General features: G+C 42.5%; 1 long non-coding RNA gene across 1 annotated transcript in view; it reads left to right on the forward strand.

The window, feature by feature from the left end:
* The window catches only part of LOC138288600 (uncharacterized), a 104,000-nt gene that overhangs the window by 20,413 nt on the left and 63,084 nt on the right, over positions 1-20,503 (forward strand). The gene's annotated exons all lie outside the window — the stretch shown is intronic.

Here is a 20,503-nt window from a genome sequence, read left to right on the forward strand (position 1 = left end):
GGCTGTAATTTCAGCACTGTTCTTCCAAATGGTTTTGCTGCCAAGTGTACTCATCCATATACGTCATGTGTCCTACCCTCAGCCATTCCTGGCTTTTTATAGAATACCATAATGAATTCTGTGTATTGTAAACAATGCTTTTAACATCACATGTTCAGCGTTCCAGAATACAAAGGTCTGCTGAATAAGAAGCCAGGGCCTAGCGAAGATGTCTCTTATGACATGAGCCACTACTTGGTCTCTGTATTGTAAGTAGAACAGGAATCAATCAATCAATCAAGGAATTTGTAGAGCGCTCTACTCACCTGTGAGGGTCTCAAGGTGCTGAGAACCTCAAGGGCTAGGAACCCAACCACTGGGAAAACTTGATCACAATTGTTAGGGCCAGTAGGACCAAGAGAATGAGCAGAAGAAGGAGGAACCCAAACAACAAGGCCACCAGATGGTCCAAATCCAAGAGGACCAGAACAATGAGAAGCGAGGCTAAGATAATAAGGATCAGCAGGTTTGTAAAAAGGGAGACCAGGAGAACCTAGAAAAGAAGAGGCAAGAAAAGGAGAAGGACCTGCACCGGGAAAAAAAAGACCATGAACAAAAGGATTCAGAGGCCCAGCACCACAGAGAGGAACATAAAGCAGGAGAGGATGAAGAGAACCAGGATACAATGATAAAGATGACCTCAACCAGCATGACAAGGGCTAGAAAGGCTAGGACCAGAAGGAGCTTGGCTAAGAAGACAATGATCAAGAAGACCAAAAGGCCAAGGACCAAAAGGGGCAAATAGACTGGGAGCACCAGAAGGCCTAGAATCACGAAGAGAAGGAAGTCACCAAAGGGATTCAAGTCCATATGTATTTACACTTAGTCGTAGAATCCACATCTTGTCTAAATGGCTCTTATTGCAGTCTCCTCCAACCTTTTCACCTCATTTAAAGCACTGAGGATGTCACTCATTTAAGCAGACTAATGGAAAGGAAATCTGAGCCTCAAAAAGTTTCAAATAACTAGGGAAATATATTTAGAAAACGTTAGAAAATATCAATTTTGCACTAGTTACTATATTAAAATTGAGAAAAATCTCAAACCCTCGTTAGAAGGTGGTAGCTACTTCATTCTGCTTCACAGAAAACCTAACTCTATCACTTGGTTGTGCAAGATTGTGACTGAGACAAGTGTGCACATAAAGCTCTAGTTTCCTCACACAGAGAAAAATAGTTCACCTCCCGAGAGATGGCCCACTCACACAAAAGGTTTGTGCATCATACATGTTAATTTTCTTCTGCTAAAGAGGTAATTTGCAGGTTTTAGTTGAACTTACATGCACAATTTTGTGAATTGTATGTATGTGATCATGCTGGCCAGAGGCACCTGCATGGTTAATCTGGATGCTAAAACTGATACATGCACTGTGTGAGGGTCTATGAATAATGATTTGACATTTGAGACTGCTTGATGGGGATCCAATATATTGTATTTAAGGCAGACATAGTATAGTCAGACTGCTTTTTGTAAGACTGGCTGCAAAGTTTAGAACACTGTGGCCCTTATTTATACTTTTTGATGCAAATCAGCGCTTGGGCAGATTTGCGTCAAAAAGTTTACTACCGGCTAACGCCATTCCAACGTGCTAGCCGGGCGCCTTATTTATGGAATGACATTAGCCTGCGCTGCGGCCTGGTTAGCGTCAAAATAAATTACTCTAACCGGGCAGCGGATGCGAAGGGAAGACTGGGGGTTGTGCGCCAAAGAATGGTGCAAGTCAGGTCAGAGTCAAAAAAATTGGCTCTAACCTGACTTGTGCCATTTTTTGATGCACATCCACCATGGAAATGACTCCTGTCTTAGCGAAGACATGAGTCATGCCCCCCTGCCCAATGGCCACGCCCAGGGGACTTCTGTCCCCTGGGGATGGCCATTGAGCACAGTGGCATGTAAGGGGGCCAAGTTAGGCCGCCCCATGCCACTTAAAAAATATATATATATCTACTTACCTGCACTCACCATAGATGGGTCCCCCCATCCATGGGTGTCCTCCAGGGGTGGACGAGGGTGGCAGGGGGTGTCCCTGGGTGCAGGGAAGGGCACCTGTGGACTGCTTCCATGGTCTCCCACCATGGAAATTAGCCCACAGGTCCCTTAACGCCTGCCCTGACCCAGGCGTTAAAAAACAGCGCAAAACCAGCTGGGCGCCATGTTTTAAGGCCCGCCTCCTCCTGTGCGTCATTTTGACGCTGGATGATAAATAAGGCGCACATGCCTTAGAGTCATTTTTTGCACGGGAACGCCTTCCTTGCATGTCATTATCGCAAGGTAGGTTTTCACGTACAAAAAATGACTCAAACTCCATAACTTTGGCGCTGGACGGGTCTAGCGCCAAAGTATAAATATGGAGTTAAGTTTGCACAGATTTTGTGTAAAACAAATGACGCAAATCGTGCGCAAACAGAGTATAAATATGGGCCTGTATGTCTTGTGTATATGTGTGGTAAATCCAGACAAATGTCATTGCATTACTCTAGTTGGTGCATTAACGCTGAAACAAAAAGAGAAATCCATACATCAGCTGTTTCGTTGTCATAAAGAAGCCAGTCCTGCATTGTCAGCTAGAAAATGCTAGGCATTTTTGGACTTGTAAACGCATATGGAAAATGGGAGAGATGTAAACAAAAGTGCGGCCTGATCAGTGCTGCTAGAAATAAAATCATGATTGGCAGAAATAAATCACCCCAATGACTCAAGGCAACGTAACAGTGACATTAAAACAGTAAATAGTGTACAAGGATACAAATTGTATCACTAAGGCATTTTTCTTCAATGGGGCTCAAAGATTTCGACGTTATCCAATGAGACATCCATGTTCCATTCCATTTTCGTAAGAAGAATAAGAGAACTTTCCAAAGCAGATTGTCGATTTCTAGAGACAGAATTAATTTTCAATGACAGCATACTCAAATATTTGTGCTGGCAGATCAAAGGCTCAAGGCAGGTTTACTAAATATTTCATCAATATTGCAGACTTGCGTTATCATTCTACATAAGAAGCAGCGATGGACACTGCTACCATTTTACCAAAAAACATAGACTCTGCACAACCACAACCACAATGTACACATCTTCCACTTATCAATGCCATGTGCCGCCTCAATACCTAAGTCACACTCTGCAAACAAAGCATGCTCTACACTGTTGAGTTGCTGTTTTCAAACACTCTGCCATGCAAATTTCTTCTACTGACACTTCCCCGCTAACTGTGTGTGTGTGTGGATTTCAGCTGGGGGGACACTCCTAGACCTGACAGCCTCAGGGTGGTCACCCCTAACTTTTTGCCTGCCTCCCTCCACTTTTTGGATATTGTTTTTGCTAATTTTAGGACTCTGCACACCAGTGCTAAAGTGCATATGCTCTCTCCCTTAAAACACAGTGACATTGGATCATACCCAATTGGCTTATTTAATTTACTATATAAGTCCCAAGTAAAGTGCACTCTATGTGCCCAGGGCCTGTAGATTAAATGCTACTAGTGGGCCTGCAGTACTGATTGTGCCACCCACTTAAGTAGCCCTTTAACCATGTCTCAGGCCTGCCATTGCAAGGCCTGTGTGTGCAGTTTCACTGCCAATTCGACTTGGCATTTAAAAGTACTTGCCAAGCCTAAAACTCCCCTTTTTCTACATATAAGACACCCCTAAGGTATGCCCTAGGTAACCCATAGGGCAGGGTGTTGTGTTGGTAAAAGGCAGGGTATATACATGTGAGTTTTATATGTCGTGGTAGTGGAAAACTCCTAAATTAATTGTCCACTACTGTGAGGCCTGCTCCCTTCACAGACTATTTGGGCTACCCTCACATACTGTTTGAGTGGTAGCTTCTGATCTGAAAGGAGTAACAAGGTCATATTTAGTATGGTCAGAATGGTAATCCTGCTGACTGGTGAAGTTGGATTTAATATTACTATTTTAGAAATGCCACTTTTAGAAAGTGAGCATTTCTCTGCACTTAAATCCTTCTGCGCCTCACAATCCTCTTCTGGATAGGTTTAGTTGATAGCTCCCTTGTGCATTTACTCAGACAAACCCCAAACACAGGATGTTTAGTCACACTTGCATTCATCTGCATATTGAATGGGTCTTCCTGGGCTGGGAGGGTGGAGCGCCTGACACTTACATGTCAATGGACTGTAGCCTGCCCTCACGCAAAGGACTGCCACACCCCCTACTGGGACCCTGGCAGACAGGATGGAAGTGAAAGGGGACCTTGTGCACTTCTTAGTTGCTCTTTAAAGTCTCCCCCACTTCAAAGGCACATTTGGGTATTTTAACAGGGCCTCAACCCCTACCAACTCAGACACTTTCTGGAGAAGAAACTCTGAACCAGAACCTGCAACCTGCCAAGAAGAACTGCCTGGCTGCCCAAGGGACTCGCCTGACTGCTTTCTGAGATGACTGCTGCCTTGCTGTTGCCCTGCTGCCTTTCTGCTCTCTGGCTGTGCTGAAAAGTGCTCTCCAAGGGCTTGGATACAGCTTGCCTCCAGTTCCCTGAAGTCTCAAGACCAAAAAGACTTCACTCCTGCAAGAAGAACTCCCTGCGTGGCAGAAATCGACACATAGCCAGCAGAAAATGACGCACAGCCATGCAACGCCCACCGGATCAACGCAGCCCCTGTGACTTCGTCCTGCAAGTGCCAGATTTCAACGTATCATCCCTGGTGCGTCCGAAAACACCGCAACCCGAAGAGGATGCCAGTCTACACGCCGGAAATCAATGCAAAGCCTGCCCTGCGTGAAAAATCGACAATGCATCACCTGTTTGCGCCGGCAAAAAATTGACGCACACCTCCTCGTTTTCCACGCACCTCCTCCTCTGCGGTTCCTTGCGGAGAATTTGAATGCAAACCAGGTACTTTGTGCTTGCAAGAGACATTTGTTGCTTTTAAGAGACTAAAGACACTTTATATCATTTTCACAGTGATATTCCAAAATATACTTATTGCATCTTAATCGTTTTGACCTGCATTTTATCAGATAAAATATTATATATTTTTCTAAACACTGTGTGGTGTATTTTTGTGGTGCTATACTGTGTTATTGCATGATTTATTGCACAAATACTTTACACATTGCCTTCTAAGTTAAGCCTGACTGCTCAGTGCTAAGCTTCCAGAGGTTGGGCACAGGATGATTTGGATTGTGTGTGACTTACCCTGACTAGAGTGAGGGTCCTTTCTTGGACAGGGGGTAACCTGACTGCCAACCAAAGACCCCATTTCTAACACATTGTACCTACATCTGGCCCTTAGTGACCTGTATAGTCACTGCCATGCACTGCAGTTGACTGTAATACAAAACAATCACCCTTGGACATAAGAATGCAACAATGCTACCAACCAAATAGTTATTTCATCCAAATAATAATCATGAAAATATTCCTTTATAAAAATATCCTCTAACGGCACAGTTGGTGAAAAAACTTGCTTGGCGCTCTCTTATCAGTGAGGCACATATGTGACAATAGCGATCAAAAATATATATCTAAAAACAAGAAAAGCACAGTCCATTCTTGGCTAATCAACAATATAGATTAGGGTCCACAATTTCAGTCGACGGTGCGATCCCTAAGGGGATAAGGGGATCATCATCAGGACTGCACATAATATTTCTCAGTTTCCTTTTCTGATGCTTCATTAAACTACAGACACCTAATTTTAATAAGCTGTTATCACAGCATACTGTTTAATGCATCCTTGATTTTTAAGTATGAATGTTATATTAATGATAATTGTATATTAGACTTGAACAAAATGATCTATTAGCAATATTAAATCACAAATGCAGATATCCACTTATTATACTATGTGGGCTAATATACCCCTAAACATTGACTGTACGATGAAACAACGACTTCAAAAACAACTACTGCCTTAACAACGAGGTCGGAACACCGACCTCGTTTCTACTACTAATGATTTTACCATGAATGCCTTAACAACAATATTTTGTTGTAAAGGCATTCCTGATAAAATCATTAGCAATAGGCACCATTCACCCTACATCCCTCACCCCACCCCCCCCCAATCCCACCCCAAAACCTAAAACCCTCTGACCCCCCACCCACTCCCCAAAACCAAAAACGCCCCACCCCCCCAACCCCACCCCAAAACCTAAAACCCCCTGACCCCCACCCACTCCCCAAAACTAAAAACACCCCACCCCCCCAACCCCACCCCAAAACCTAAAACCCCCTGACCCCCCACCCACTCCCCAAAACCAAAAACGCCCCACCCCCCCAACCCCACCCTAAAACCTAAAACCCCCTGACCCCCCATCCACTCCCAAAAACGCCCCATCCCCCCAACCCCACCCTAAAACCTAAAACCCCCTGACCCCCCACCCACTCCCCAAAACCAAAAACGCCCCACCCCCCCAAACCCCACCCCAAAACCTAAAACCCCCTGACCCCCCACCCCCTCCCCAAAACCTAAACCCACCACTTACCTTTGCCAACTCAGTTCTTTGTGCCTTAACCACGCATGTTCGTTGTTCAGAACATACGTAGTTAAGGCACAAAAAAACGGAGTCGTGGTTAAAAAAAGCGTTGTTGCGCTTTCGTTAACCACGACTTTCGGAAAAAAAAAGTCGTAAAAAAGGATGTTCCCCCTAAACATGTATTGCATATGGTAAGTTTTGAGTTTTGTGAAGTGGGATCCCTAACATAAATTGACTATGTAACTCTGCCCACACCCCACTCACTCATTTAGGGGCAGGAAAACAATAGGGCCAGATTTACAAAGCTGTCACCCAAAGCAGCGCAGCAATCAAAGTTGCCGCACTGCTGCGTGTGAAGGAGACAGCAGAACATTGACATATCCACTATGTTACTCTCTCCTTAGCACTGGTGCACATTCAGACTGCATCGTGCCATGCACGCACCTTTGCACCATGACTCATATTGGGGAAGAGCACACTCCAAAGCAAATCGAACATCAAAAGAGTCCAAAAATGTCAATTGAAATTTTACTCCTTTATTTTTCTTCAGAAAACAAGCAAAATAGCCAGTGTGTGTCATTCCTTTAGCATTCAGGTCTGAGACTAAAATAAATAAGGTGCATTTATGTCTATGAAAAGTACACAACTATACTTTCAAAGCTTAATCAGAATAAAAGTTACACCTATTACATTAAAAATTCATCACAATTCCTCAACGGAGGAAATAAAATTCCTCTGCATAAAAATGAGTAACATCTCAAATAGTTTTGAAACGAGAATATTTGCAATAATAGAATCACAAGTTATTGTCACAATTATGCCATGTTCATATACTTTCAATTACAATGAAGATCATACAGTGAGAAAGTGTGGCACGATATATTCATGTATCAATATTGTTGTTTCATATCCATATTACTTTTTATGTGCAGCCACATGATAATGACGCTGCAACAAATTATACAACAGTCCTTTAGTTAAAAGATTATATAATTATTTAATTGTATTGAACACACTTCAGTAATTCCGGTCATCATATATCAAAACAACACAATTCTGCCAATATATATATTACAATGTACAGCACATCCTAATCAAGTACTCTGAATCCTGCTCATATTCTCAGAGCTCTACAAGGTTCTCAGCACCTATTTCCTATGTGAAGTATTCAAAAGATTCACTACCTGACACTAATAATTCACATAAGGTGTCACGGTACTTCGTGCTTTATTCTGTGTAGAGACTATTTAACTATTAAGGGAAAAAGGTTTATCGAGTGTGCTTGGTAACTGTATAACACATCTTGCTGCCTCTCTAACACCCTAACAAAGCAAAAAACACTCTCCTTTCAGTAAAACTTTGCTAACTTACCATGGGAATCCTACTAAACTCATTATTATATCGTTGTTAGAACTGTACAAATACAGAAATGATCCCAGGCACCATGTTCCTATGGGATTCCCAATATGAGCATGAAATATAGAAGTGATAATTGGATTTCTGACAAAAAAGCAAAAGGTAAACATTAGATGTTGAACACAATTCCTAACAAACATTGTGGTCGTAGCTGAGCAATCTAAGCAGTACAAAACTTAGGGGCGGATTTATGGAAAGTGGCGCTGCACGTAGTGCAACGCCACTTTCTTTGTGCGACTTAGCACTCCCCTACCGCCACCATGTGTGAGCCGTATTTAAAATACGGCACACCATGGCGCAGGGTAGGGGGCAATAGCGTCATCTTTCATTACGCTATTGATGTACTCTGCAGGAGTAGCTCCAAAATATTGGTGCTACTCCTGCACTGTACATAGGGCCCTATTATAAAGAATGGAAGGCCCCTTTTAACGCCTGCTCTGGAGCAGGCGTTAAAAGTGCCATAAAAAATGGCCTTATGCCATTTTTCCGGCTCTCCTAATGGGGGAATTCCCCCTTTGCATATATTATGCCTGGTGCAGGCATAATGTAGCGCACAGGGTTACAGAGTGGCACAATGCATGCATTGCGCCACTCTGTAAATACAGGCCGAGGATTTGTCAAAATAAATGACGTTAATGTGGTGCAAGGTGGCGCTAGGGGCCTATAAATATGCCCCTTAATCCCAAAGGGATCACAACCTGACCATCATAGTTCAAGTGTGTCTGCAAACTATCTGTATATGTTTTCTGCTGGAAGGATCGTGTCCCAGTACACAATACTATGCCTAAATAAACTTTAAGACTTTTCCCACTTTAGATATATGCTGTGCAGTGCAGCACACATGCAAACTTGGACAAGTTAGGGGAAATAAAAACATTTCCCCTTTTTACGCCTGCCTGAAAGAGGTGTTATTTTTTGGTGCAAACCCAATGTCCTATTGTCTGTAGATCGGGATTTTCATCCAAACCATGGGTGGTTGTTCAGGACCACCCATGTACAAGTCATGTCACAAAGTACTTCCAGGCAGTTTTCCTGTGTAAAACACATTTTTTACTGGAAAGTATATTTCAAGTATATATTTTGCATTGGTTTGCATCACTGGTGTGATGCAAACCTGCTGCAAAATGTTACTAATCCGTCCCTAGGTTTCTGATAGTAGAACGTCAGCCTACTGCACATTTGGAAATCTTTCACCAGAGGCCCCTCAGCAAACCTATTTAGGGCTTGAGAAGCATGGCACTCATATGATGGAAACAGAGGAAATTCACCAGACGCACAGGGAGAAAACTCTCTGTGCTTTAGTGACTTTTTTTTTGTTTCTCAAAAACATCCCATCACAACAGGTATTTGCTGCTCGGAAGCAAAAACATTGTTTTTTTATTATTTTATGTAACAAACATAAAAGGCACCATTGTAAGTATCATCATACATGTCTGCATTTATACAGCTACCCAATCCAGATTAAGCATTTTTAGAACATTGGAATGCTGGGGGCTCCATTGAAAACAATGGAGTGCTGCGGGCTTTTACTGGCCGGTAAAAGCCCGCAGCGCCAACATTCCAATGTTCGCTTTGTTCACAGCAACAGCTGTGAACAAAGCTTCACGGAGCCCGAGGGGATTTTAATCCCCTCGGGCTCCGTGAACATTTTTTTTTTAATAGAACATTCTGCCCTGAGTGGCAGAATGTTCTAATAGCCTTAGAACCCGCCATAGCGGGTTCTACCGGCTATTAAAGTCCCTCTCCCTTGTTAAATGCCCTCGACTTCGGCTCGGGCATTTAACGCGGGCAGTGGGCCTTTAATAGCCGGTAGAGCCCGCTACGTCGGGTTCTAAGGCTATAGAAAAGCCCATCACAAACTTCTAATCTGCAAAATGTGACCATAATATTCAGACAGTGTGGCTCATATCGCAGAGGTTGCAGTTCTCAAACAGTAATGAGAGCATAGTATATTTTTTCATTCTGTCGACAGGAGACAGTAGACCAAGAACATTGGTTTAATTGTGCTAGAAATAACCTGAAAGGCACCCATGCATCTTTGGCACTGGACATTATTGTTTACATATTTATAAACAGTTCAGCATATATGTTCCAGAGAGTAACATTTTTGTCCATCCAGTGTGTTTTGGGTTGGCCCCTTCACCCAATTGATGGCTCTCTCTCTTTTAGTAAGCAGGAGCAGTTTCGGTCCCCCTAGGTGCCAGAATGCCCCCTTTGCATACAGTATGCCTGGAGTAGGGATAATGTGGAACATGGGGTTACAAAGTGGCACAATGCAAGCACTGCACCACTTTGTAGATATGGCACAGCGTTTTTGGCCTTCCGACTCCACATTAGCTTAACAAAAATTATGCTAATGTGGCATCGGAATGGCGCTAGGCCTCCTTAAATGTGGGCCTTAGTATTTTCCCCAATAGTCAGCAAAAACCTGGCATGCCTCTGTTAGATGAAGAAAAGCAGCCTGTGAATGGTTACATCAGGGACATTCACGTGGTCTAGTATTGTCAAATTTGGGTAATTTAGCAGGTGAATGATATGGTCTATGTATATATATTTTAAATGCAATCGTTTGAGTTTATAGCTCATTGGGACTGCGTCCAATGGGCACTACAAAGAGTCCAATTTTGAACCTCCAAAAGTTTCCTAAATCCTTTTCCCAAAATATCATTGTCGGTGTGGCCATCATGCAACTCTCCATTGCTAATTTGTGAATTTGCGAGACCCAAACCTTGGAACACTCAACGTTAATGAGCTGTGCGAGGGGTATAAACTCCTGAGATTCCTGCAGAAATCCTGAGGCATCGCAATCTGCAATCTATGAGAAATAAACATGTCGAGAGTGTTAGGTTTGCCACTGTCTCTGAGCTGCTTTAATGTTAGAAATGTTCAATTTACATAAATATGTCCCATTTCACTCATTTTATGTTTGATTAGTGACTCTTTTACTATTTTTTCAGAGGTTATGGGAAATGCTGGATTATCCATGAGGGGAGCCCTCCGCGAATACAGTAAAGGCAATCTTCCCAACCTTCTCAATCTATGTCAGGCACTATTAGTGGCTGAAACCGTTCCTTTATTAGTTCTAGGCTTTAATAACCTTTTAAAGAGGCAAGTCTGTAGATCACCCGATCCCACTCTGTCAGTTTTGATAATCAAGCGTGATATAGAAGTGGCTGTGGGAGGTACCAATAAACTGCAAAAAAGTCTTAGGTGATAAATAATACAATTCGTTGAGGTCTTGAACTGCCATTTCCCTTTTAGCCAGCAGTGAGGTCATGATCTCCCATAGCATCTCACCTTCACTCCTGCAGAAGCCGGTTCTTAGAGCTTTGAAGCCGTATGTTTATAAAGAGGTAGATGAACCTAGGCATGACTGCCATTTTTAAAATTGCTATTCTGCCAGCTAATGCGGGTTAGTTTTATTCATTTATATGTCTGTGTTCACAGTCTAGCTGCTACCGTGTAATAGTTATTTCTAAAAAACTACCTCCTTATCGCCATGCATTTTGATACCTCGGTATCGGATCAGACCCTGTCTCCACAGCATAGGATATTCCAAGTCAACCTCCCGAGTGGCTGGCATAAGTGCAAATCTCAGATTTGATCCAGTTTATCACTATCCCAGAGTAGGCCCTGAATTTTGTAATCTCCCAGAGTGCAGGCTTCAAGTTTTGCTCTGGACTTTTGTGATGAGTAACATTACAACATTAATGTATATCAACAGGACTGAGCACTATTTGTAAAGAACAGTCCCCTGTGTGCAGGGTGTTGCCACACTTTACGGGCCAACGGCTCCATAGGGATGTCCGAAGGAAGCAGCCTCGTCACTCTTGTGAGTCCGACAAAGGGTTATTAATCTGCACTCGGGCAGTCAGACACGTGTATAATAATGTTATCATGCGTATTATTTGCGTTCCCGGCCTTAGTGTTCACAATACTGCAAGGAGAAAAAGCTATTGCAGTGAATAAAAATCCTTTTCAGCTTCCAAGAAGACCCAACATGCCGAGAGCTCAGGGTTTATCTGATATATAATAGCAAACAGCAGGCGAATATTATGGGTGATGAATATGAACACTGTCTTGTCCTGGAGGACCAGTCCCTTTCCCCCATGTTAATCTATTTGCAATCTACTTTGCTACCTAAAGGAAAGACATGGAGGGGGCTTGTGGGTTTTTATTTGACAATTTGTCTGTAGGGCCTCATTATACACCTTTAGCAGATGCGGACAGAGTGCATGTTTAAATGTATAAGTCTTGATATTGGCCAGGCTAGTAATTACTTCATCTTGGTCTATGGCCAAAGGTTCATTCAGAGGTAATCTGTCATCATGTTCCAAACAAGTCACGACAATGTTATCCAAACAGTCAGACATTTGCAGACATTTGTGATTCAGTAAAGTACACCTTGGCGGTGTATAAATCCATAAAGCAGTTAGTAAAAACCTTCAGAAGTTTGTCTGAAGTCAGCTGGAGGTCCCTATTCTCATCCCTTACTCTTGAAATAATAGTTCTTTTCGGATGATCTCTGAACAAGTTCTAGGGGGAGGCTCCCCCTCTCCTTATTGCTTAGCTTCTGTCTATGTTCCCAGGACATTCTCCTCCTGTCTGCCGTTTTCCTAAATGCTAGTAGGGTCAGGCGCATTTCAGTTTTCACAGTCAAGTTATTTGTGGTCTGAATGGCAATTCCCAAAGTTTTAGAAGTTGACTCTTGCATTTCTGCTCCTGCATGTTTTTATTCTTTTAGACTGTCTCAGTATGTTTTATTACTTTGCTATGCGTTCATATAACTAATAGAAGTTCAAAATAATTTCATGTCTTGAAGAAAGTGGATAGTATAAGATCATCCCACCAAAACGCATCGTTAAAATCTCGCACTGAACAATTTCACTTGAAAAAGTGGTTCATATTTGTACAGTGATATATTTTGAGTGATGTGTGTTTTTAAAGACTGATGAATTTGTCTGTTTTTAATTCATCTGTGGTTATGTTTTACACTTAAGTATATGTTTGTTCTTTTATTAATGAATTATGCCTGAAAAGGAAATACATGTTTATAGAAATTTACAAAACATAATTTCTATATATTTGAAATAAAACAAAAACTATAAATGTATATATATATATATATATATATATATATATATATATATATATATATATATATATATATAATATATATGATATCTATGTTAGTTTAAACATTTGGAATTCATCTCTATTCCATGAAGATTTCATGGGGCGATCATACTTGTACTAGTGCAAATGTGAGTTGGCCAGTTAGTACTAGTGTTGACATTATTATGGTGAGTCATCATCTGATGTTGTGCCCGCACAGTAATAAAAATAAGAAACATCTGGCAACAGCTTTTCCATCCCACCCATCTCACAAAGCACCGATCCATCAAACTGTCCGCGGGCCCACCCACACTGGAAGCCCCAACTGTCACCGAATATACCACAGGGGCGGGGTGGGGGTTACAGCAGTTTTAGGAGCGGGGTGGGAGGGTTGGGATAATTTTAGTTTTTAGGGTGGGGTCAGAGTAGTTTTAGGTTTTAGGGGCGGGGTCAGGGTAGTTTGAGGTTTTAGGGGCAGGGTAGGGGGATCGGGGTAGTTTTAGGGGGGTAGGGGGTTGGGTTGTTTTAGGTTTTAGGGGCAGGGTGGGGGGTCAGGGTACTTTTAGGGGCGGGGTGAGGGTTCAGGATAGTTTTAGGTTTTGGGGATGGGGTGGGGGGTTGCAGTAGTTTTAGGGGCGGGTGGGGGTTGGGGTACTTTTAGTTTTTAGGGGCAGGGTGGGGGATCAGGGTAGTTTTAGGTTTTAGAAGTCGTTTTAGGGGCGGGGTGGGGGGTTGTAGTAGTTTTAGGGGTGGGGTGAGGGGTTGGGGTAGTTTTAGGGGCGGGGTGGGGGTCACAGTGGTTTTAGGGGTGGGGTGGGAGATCAGGGGAGTCGCATGCTGGAACCATGCATGCCATTCCACGCATGCCTTTACCAGGAATGCCTTTACAACAAAAAAATGTTGTTAAGGCATTCGTGGTAAAGGCATTAGTGGTAACAACGTGGTCGTTGTTCTGACCACATTTTTAGGCATGTGTGGTTCCAGCGTGCGTTGTTCCGACATATATTCGAAATCTGGTATTTTACAGTGAAGTCATGGAGATAGCATGTATGTAAAGCTGCCTATGGTTTGTTTAACTTCACTCCTGGCCTTTTAGTCCTGGTTTGTGTCTCCTGTCCTCAGCAAGGATTATGGCAGAGTTGCGGTGTAATTTGTTCAGTGATATTGTTCTGTAAATGTCAATACAGCCTTGTGGTCAGTGAAATATTTCAGCTTCTCTCAGTTTCCAACTGCAGTTCTGCTGAATGTTTCATGGTATACCTGATACCCTTGGAATGCAGTAATTTTTTGACAACCATGAATTAATTTCTGGCATCCTGTATCACAGCAAAAAAGTCAGAGTAAATAGCATGGGAGGACCCTCTTCCTTAGTAAGCAGCAGAACAGTATTGTTTTTACACTAGTTAAGTAGGTGTGCAATGATCAGGAATGAAGGCTCACCTGGTATGAAAATAGGCATCTCTGTGGAATGGGTCGACTCAGCTACAAACATGGCATTGAAGTTGTCAAGAATAAACAGTTCAGGTTTGATCATGTGTGTGGAATCTGTCAGTCCCTTAATCCTAACATTATTGCAGCTGGAAGGTGCCTCTAGATTCTCATTCTGCGCTATCACTACCATCAGCACCTTCTCCATACCTATTTATTTCTTAATTTGAACAGTGCCACCATCCTCTAGATTAGAGATCTGGCTTTCAGCTCCATCTAGGCAGATGTTATGCCTGTTCAGGGGTTCCATTAGGTTATCTATTTTGGTCTTCATCGTATCCAACTTCCCATCTATTGTTGTCTGCCTGTCTTCAAATAAAGCAGTAGCAGCTTGGTTTCACCATCCACGATCTAAGTAGAGGGAAACTCGATCTCTGATGCTCTTGCGATGCTAAAATTACAATTTGCCCTGTTTTTGGTCAGCTCTCCTCATAATGAACTGCCATGCATGGTTCACTTATGTTCACAACAGTATAACACTCTCGTGCCTTATAGAAAGTATTAATGTAGATGTTCCCCTGTGCTCTACGGCCTAATCAGGTATTCTCTGATTTTTCATGGCATGAATTGACAGTTCCAAGCAATAATAGTGGTCAAACCATCTGGCCAGTAACACCTCTTCAATAGCACAAGGTCTAGCAACAAACGTATCCAGGCATCCTCCACAGGGCCCTTTACCTCCAAGGCAGGCCAGTGGTATCATCAGTCTTTCGCTGCAGTGTGTGGCAGCAGGAGGAAAAATGAAGGGAACATGTTTTCTGGGATCCACAGTGCACCTCTGGCCTGCCCATGCACCTAGTGCCAGACACTCTGCAGTTTTCATGCCTGCCAAGGAAAGGAGACAGCTATCGCCAAAATCGTCCAAACACTGAAGATCTCACAGCCGTTGTGGGTTAGTGAAATCAGTGATCTCTGCCCCCAATGAACGGCACAGCACCAGGGTGATGAACACAAGAGCCCAGGAGACTTCTCTCATAATTCCTTGGGCCACAGCTTTCCCTTTACAAGATCCTCAGATGGTGTGCCTCACTACCTAAGTATTAGCCAGCCAGAGGTTAACGGCCAATGCTGGGGACAACCAAGGCCTAAAGGTTGCCTCAGATTCTTCTGGATGCACTGCATCTCTTACCGCATGCCAATTGCTGATAAAAACATGACCTGACAGAACGTAGTAGGGAGAATAATAGCAATTTTCAATTCCCTTGTTCTAGTGGCATTTCATAGCATTCCATGTCATGATGCCCACACCAAAATTGTAGAGTAGGCCACCATGACATGGCGGCCATCCCCGCAGTTATTTTTAAATCAAAAGTGCTCTCAACTTGCCTGCAAGAGCACTTAAGTCAGTCACAAATGGTCTGCTGCCTGAGTCAAGTACTGTAGTTTGGTCTTTTCTTTGCCTGGTGGGTGAAGGAGAGGTCCCCTCTACACCAGCAGGCTAACAGGCTCTCTGCCGTACTTAAATTCATACAATGAGTGATATTTTATTTTGGGGTCACAAGTACTTTATACAGAGATACACGAGGTCACATGAAATCTGTTGATAGTTCTTAGAAAATAAATCAGAAGCTAGGTATTCAGCTAAAAAAAAGGTATATTCACAGTGCCTCATGATATAAGAAACCGTTTAAAACTAAACAAAGACATTTTTACAGTGTGTTCAGTAAGGGGACTGCCATTTTAGAAGTGACACGACTACGAAGTGTCAGTTAAGCACTTTATTCAACTGCTGAGCAGGCTGCATAAATGTGTGCCTTGGCATCTCTTCCTCCAGCAACTGTCACATTCTAGAACCCCTTAATATGTGAGAATTCCATTGTGCATTATGGTATAACAACACAACACCTCCCCTCTTTGTATTAAAACCTAAAATATATACAATGAATAATACATCTCTAAATATAAAATGAATAATTATTAAAATAGCACAACACTTAAGATGCCAACAATGGCCAATATGTGAACAATGTATGATAATAACAGGAAAAATAAATATTAAAATAATACAAAGCTCATAAAGCTCAATGTAACAACAGTGGTATACATAACAATACAAAATACATTGATCAAACTACTTACTTGTTGTACATTATGTAATCTTTGAGCCAACAAAGAGGTTTCCTAGCTCTCTGAGAATTGTCCTTAAGGCAATTCACACTCTTCACTATCACCAGGAAAATTAGAAAATCCAGAACATTTTGTAGAGTCATGATCCACAATATCAGGTACTTCATCTTCACCACTACATTCAGGAATGTTTGGATTCACTGCATTAGGCACATCACATTATTCACTACATTTAGGAACACTAGCTAGAAGTGATCCTTCTGAGTTATCATCTAATTCATTGAAATCTTCCTCAAAAGCCACACTACAGTGACTCCCTTCCATTCGTTTAGACAGGACTGCAACTCTTTCAAGGTTCCACACCTTCTAATTCCTTAATTTTACTGCATTATGTAACACCTCAACAACTTATTCAAATTCATAAAGCTGAGGTTCACCTTTACAAATCTTGCCTAGTCTCCAAGGCCGAACTGGGAACCCAAGGCAGCCCTGGCATTTTTGCCGGACCGGCTGTCAGGAGGGGGGGGGGTGGCGGAACCATTGCTGCTTTTGTTCTTTTGTTACTGGGGACGATATTGCAGCACTGCTGCAAAATTAAAAGTAATAAACCTAGCTCCCACTGCTAGAGTACTGTCCCTACCCTTCCAGCCTCCCAGGAAAATGCCCAATTCCTGCTACAGCCAGTACGGCCCTGCTAGTATTTTGATGTGAACCCAATCACCCACCTCAATTTTCACAGATTTAGCTTCATCGTTGAGATCATAATACCTTTTACTCTTGTCTAGACACTGCTTCATTCTATCACACACTTCTTGTAAAGGCCGTTGCACCACACCAGTGCTGCATAACCAACCTGGGTTGTATTTAGACCTTGGTTTCCTTCCCCTCATAATCACAATTGGTGAAAGATCTGTGGCTTTAGTACATGTGACACAGTAAGCCCACACAGCCTTACCAATATGTGTGATCCAGCCCTCCTTGTTACACTTGGCCAACTGAATAGAATCCTTCGACAGGTGGGTGAATCTCCCCACCATTCCTTTACCACTTGGATTGTATAGGGAAGTGGTTCTATGTTTTATACCAAGTATGTCAAAATAAATGTTTGCTTTTTTATACATAACTGTACTCCTTTATCACAAACATACGATCCATAAATGCCAGTATAGTGTCTGTATCTGCCTTTTCTTTACGTCAACCACAAGCCATCTCAAAACTACAATATACTTATGAGAGAAATCCACTGGTCCAATCACATCAATTGCTACACACTCCCACTGATACTTGGGTACAAAACCCACACTCATTGGAGGCTGTAAGGTGTGTAACAGTTTGTCATCCTTCAGGCATGCAACACACTCATGTACAAATCCCTCCACAGCTAAATCTACTGCTGGCCATAAAAACAGTTTCTTCAACATGGACTTTGCCCTGATAATTCCAATATGGCCTTCATGACACAAATTCACTGAATGATTCCTTAATTTTTCAGGGGGAACAATTGTTTTACCTCTAATAATAATTTTGCCATCCACAGAGAACTCTGACCTCACCTCACAAAAAGACCTTATCAATGCATTCAAAGTTTCTTTCTTGGGTCAGGCCTTCAAAATGTACAATTTCACTTGATATAAAACCTTGTCACTCTTGTATTAATTTTCCCACTACTATAGTTTATTAGCAGAACAGCCCTAATTATGAATTGAGGCAACATTAAAGCCATTGCATCTTTCATCCTCACATTCCTCTATCTGAACAGGTATCCTTGACAGAAAATCCACAATCACATTGTCCTTAATGGCAGTGTAAATTATCCTATAACCTAAACCCTGCATACAGAAGCAAACTCTTGCCAGAAGCACTGACAGTTCCTTCGGTTGTTCAGATTTTGACTAAAGGTTTGAGATCACAGTGAATTATGTATGGTGTACCCCAAACAAAAGACCTAAAATTCTGTGAAGCGCAAGCACATGTCAAGATTTCTCTTTCAATGATTGGATAGTTTTCTTCTCAAGGAGGTAAAGTTCTAGAGGCATGAGCAATTATGTGTTCCAATCCTTTGGTGTCTTCCTGAGTTAATATGACCCTAAACCCTTGCTACTGGCATCCATGGTGATGATACTGTCTGCAGTAGTGTCAAAACTTTCCTAAACTACTGGAATTAGCAATCGCTGATATGATAGTACAAAAATGTTCCTCACATTCAACAGAGCAATGAAATGTTTACTTATAAATTTGCTTGATATTGTAGGTTTTCCTTGCAAAATTGGGTATAAATTTAGCACAAAACTCAGCCAACCACAAAAAGGATTTAGGCCCATATTTATACTTTTTGATGCAAAACTGCGCCAACGCAGTTTTGCGTCAAAAAAATTAGTGCCGGCTAACGCCATTCTGAAGCGCCATGCGGGCGCCGTATTTATTGAATGATGTTAGCCGGCGTTAGCCGCCGGCGCCGTCTGGTGTGCGTTAAAAAAAACGACGTACACCAGGCAGCGTCGGCGTAGGGGGATATGGGGCTTGCGCGTCAAGAAATGGGGCAAGTCAGGTTGAGGCAAATTTTTCGCCTCAACCCGATTTGCGCCATTTTTTACGACTCCCAACCCCCATAGAAATGACTCCTGTCTTAGTAAAGACAGGAGTCATGCCCCCTTGCCCAATGGCCATGCCCAGGGGACTTCTGTCCCCTGGGCATGGTCATTGGGCATAGTGGCATGTAGGGGGGCACAAATCAGGCCCCCCTATGCCACAAAAAAATAAATAAAAAATAGTTACCTGAACTTACCTTAATGTCCCTGGGATGGGTCCCTCCAGCCTTGGGTGTCCTCCTGGGGTGGGCAAGGGTGACAGGGGGTGTCCCTGGGGGCATGGGAGAGCACCTCTGGGCTCCTTCAGAGCCCACAGGTCCCTTAATGCCTGCCTTTTGCAGGCGCTAAAAAACGGCGCAAAAGCGGCTGTATGTCATTTTTTTTGACCCGCCCACTCCCGGGCGTGATTTTTGCCTGGGAGTATAAATCCGACGCACATGCCTCGGAGTCGATTTTTTAGACGGGAACGCCTACCTTGCATATAATTAACGCAAAGTAGGTGTCCACGCTAAAAAATGACGCTAACTCCATGGACTTTGGCGCTAGACGTGTCTAACGCCAAAGTATAAATATGGAGTTAGTTTTGCGTCGAAATTGCATCAAAAAAAACGACGCAATTCCGGCGCCAACGGAGTATAAATATGCCCCTTAATATCATCTTTACTAGTATGAGGAGTAGTAGTATTCACAATTGCACTCACCAAATTGAGTTATGTTTTAACCCCATGCTCATGATGATGTGACTCAAATATGTCACACTATCCTCAGCAAATTTGCATTTGGGAAATTCAACTGTAAGCCCCTTTTCTTCCAGGGTGCGTAAAACTCGCATTAGTCTGGAATCATGTTCTGTCTTGTCTGTTCCATTTACCTGACTACCATCCTGGAAAAAAGTTGCACCTTTTTTCTTTTTAAACAAATTGAACAAATCAACAGTTAAAAAAACGGCTGCAGACAATGCTAAACCGAATGGCATGCGTTTGAACTAGTAACTCCCAAATGAGTGAGAAATGATGTTCAAATCTTAGCTTCAGGAGGCAAGGAAGTCTGGTGATATGCAGAAGATAAATCAATTGTGGAAAACCATTTTGCACCCTTAAGGCAAGTCACCGTTTCAATAATCTTAGGTAAAGGGAATCTGTCAATAATGATGCTATTGTTTAGATTGTGCAAATCAATACATAGTCTAATCTTTCCATTACTGCATCTCACAGCACCAAAGGGAGAAATCCAATTAGAATCTTTAATTGGCTCAATTATTTGTGAAGCAACCAACTTATCCAGTTTGTTTAATACCTTGTCCCTAATCAAAATAGGAATGTTCCAAACTTTTTGTACCTTTGGAAC

The sequence above is a fragment of the Pleurodeles waltl genome, chromosome 4_1, assembly GCF_031143425.1.
Source record: "Pleurodeles waltl isolate 20211129_DDA chromosome 4_1, aPleWal1.hap1.20221129, whole genome shotgun sequence".
Lineage (NCBI taxonomy): Eukaryota > Metazoa > Chordata > Amphibia > Caudata > Salamandridae > Pleurodeles > Pleurodeles waltl.